We start from the raw sequence: 3482 nt of genomic DNA, 5'->3' as shown, positions 1-3482 counted from the left end.
ACTTATTATTATATACTACTATACTTACTATTATATACTACTATACTTACTACTATTTTCTACTTTACTTAATATTATATACTACTATACTTACTACTATATTCTACTATACTTAATATTATATACTACTATACTTACTATTATATACTACTATACTTACTACTATATTCTACTTTACTTAATATTATATACTACTATACTTACTACTATATTCTACTATACTTATTATTATATACTACTATACTTACTATTATATACTACTATATTTAATATTATATACTACTATACTTACTACTATATTCTACTATACTTACTACTATATTCTACTATACTTACTACTATATTCTACTATTCTTACTACTATGTACTACTATACTTACTACTATATACTATTATACTTACTAATATATACTACTCTACTTACTACTACTTACTACTATTCTTACTACTATATACTACTATCCTTATTACTACATTCTACCATACTGTAACTCTGTAACTCTACAGCTCTGTAACTCTGCAGCTCTCAGCTCTTCAGGCCTTTTCTGCTCCAAAGTGTGAGGCAGTTCAGTTCATCTGTGTGATATTAATACAAAGTGTTTCTTCTTTCAGCCTTTTCAGGCAATTTATTTCAGCGTCCAGCTGTGACATTATTACAGTTTAGCTTCCAGCTTCTCAGCTTCTCTAGTTGATGCAGTTCAGCTTCCAGTTCAGCCAGTTTCACTCTTCAGCTTCCAGGTTTTTCAAGCACAGTTCATTTCAGATTTCTGCATTTTCAGCATTGCTTTGTGATTTATGTCAGCTGTCTGCAGAAAATGCATTTTCTAATTATTAATATTATTATATTATATTATTATGAGGGCTGGAGTTAATTCACAGTATGAGAAACTTTGACACTCTACTTAATTTGTTGACAAGTCAGTCTAGTCTACTAATAATTATTTTCACTGGCCACCCCACAGAAATCCTTCCCCCGACTCTTTGACTGGAGTCGTTACATAATATCCAACACAGGCAGGTGTTTCCCTCCTCAGCAGCTGCATTAACAGATGTGTTGTTGTTGCATTAACAGATGTGTTGTTGTTGCATTAACAGATGTGTTGTTGCATTAACAGATGTGTTGTTGTTGCATTAACAGATGTGTTGTTGCATTAACAGATGTGTTGTTGTTGCATTCACGCAGACATGAATGAGATTTAGTTCATTCTCGTACATCACTGCTACTTCATGAGGTATTACATGATGAATATTCATGTCCTTTTACCATGAAGTGTTTAAATCTCAGTAAAAACAGACAAAATGAAAAGCAGGAAAGTTTAAAGGAATCAGATTAGAGGGTTGAACACTCAGCACTCAGTAAATGGATTAATACACAACAAATTATTGATAATTGATTTCGCCAGACTTGTTGTTAGTCTGCTCGTGGAGCTGCTGAGGCTCTTAAATACAAAATCTTTATTTAATCAGGTGATTCAGCAGAGAAACAATCACACATTAAACAGACTGGAGGTTAAAATCCGACAGTGAGACGAGGCATTCGGGTGTTAAAAGCTTCTGTAATTCATTCAGTTTATGAGGTGTAAAGCTGTTAGTTCAGCTAGGGTGAAACAGACCTGAGATCTGCTCTGTGATATAACGAGACGTTTATACATAGAAATGACAGAACGATGAAAACACGAGTAAAGTGTTGATTTGACATCCTGAACAGTTAAATGATCTCTGACAGTTTAGTCTTTTAATTCACATTTTCTGCTAAATCTCTGCAGCTGGACAAACATCTCTTTGAAAAGTCTCCTGTGCATATTTGCAGTGTGTAACCTGCGCTGCTAAATGAATATTGATTGGACGTAATGAAGCCTGATGATGTGAAAGCGTCCTGCAGGAGCCTCTCTGAGCGCATCATGAGCTCGGCTGCACAGACAGGGATCAGCGCTGCTCTGCAGATGGGTCGAGCAGTTTAAAGATGGCATTTTCACGCTTTTTAAGCATCTTTCATTAAAGCTCCTCTGCGGGTGAAGTGAACGCACCTCTTACTCTCCTCTGCTGGTAGCGATACTCCAGAGGCTTCCTGCACAATGAAGTAATGACTCGGAAAAGCTCCGATGACTCTTTCATCATCTCTGAGTCCGGACCCCCAGTAGACTCGCCCATGAAATGACTCTGCAGTGTGATTTTATCATATCAAAAAGTTATGTTAACAATTTGCATGTACAAAGTTGATTATTCAGGGAAATACGTGGTGCAGCTCTCTCGCTATTCTCTGTGGTATTTCCTCTTTTGTGAAGATTTTCACATGAAAGGAGCTCGTTTGTTTCCCCTCAGTACCTCATAAATTAGCTTAGCCCACGGGCCAAATGTCCAGAGGTTACTTACAGACAGTGTGTTTAATTAATTGGAAAACACTCTTTTTAATAGTTATTATCCAAGTATGAAATGCAATCCTTGTTTTCTGAGCTCAGACATAATTACCACCCAGGGGAGTTCAGCTGTAACTGTTCACAGAGAGGATAATAAGTTCAGATGAGATACACTTAAAGCTTTATGTACAGTGATATTAAACTACTTTATGGCCGGGTTTTATTGATTATTAACACTGTTACTAATCAATGAAAATGATCATCATCTGCTGAACGGGGACATGGCATCAGAGAGATGCAAATGTGTCAAAGAAGGAAAATCATTCAGGACATCCAGCAGAAAAAACATCCGTTTCTACAAACTGAAAAACCTTTATCCTAAATGTCAAATCAGAAATATTAAGATCAATAATCACAGATTAAAAATTTGCATTTTTAAAATTTAAAATCTCTCTAAGGTCTGATCTAATGTGTTGTGTGTGGTTTCAGCTCATAGTTACAGAGCTGCATTGTTTATCTGTCCGGCTGCAACTTTACTGTTCTGGTTCACTCTCAGCGTCTCAGAGCGTCGTTTCCAGAGAAAAAGCTGTAAAAAGCCACTGTACACTACCTGCTCACAATTAGTTGAACACTAACAAACACACACAGTTAGCTGCAGACTAACAAACACACACAGTTAGCTGAACACTAACAAACACACACAGTTAGCTGAACACTAACAAACACACACAGTTAGCTGCAGACTAACAAACACACACAGTTAGCTGTAGACTAACAAACACACACAGTTAGCTGCAGACTAACAAACACACACAGTTAGCTGTAGACTAACAAACACACACAGTTAGCTGTAGACTAACAAACACACACAGTTAGCTGCAGACTAACAAACACACACAGTTAGCTGAACACTAACAAACACACACAGTTAGCTGTAGACTAACAAACACACACAGTTAGCTGAACACTAACAAACACACACAGTTAGCTGTAGACTAACAAACACACACAGTTAGCTGTAGACTAACAAACACACACAGTTAGCTGTAGACTAACAAACACACACAGTTAGCTGTAGACTAGCTGGTGAACATAGTGGAGCATTTAGCATCTAAAGAGCCAGAT

This window comes from Thunnus albacares, chromosome 7 (genome assembly GCF_914725855.1).
Source record: "Thunnus albacares chromosome 7, fThuAlb1.1, whole genome shotgun sequence".
Classification (NCBI taxonomy): Eukaryota; Metazoa; Chordata; class Actinopteri; order Scombriformes; family Scombridae; genus Thunnus; species Thunnus albacares.
Note: the sequence above shows the minus strand (reverse complement) of the source record.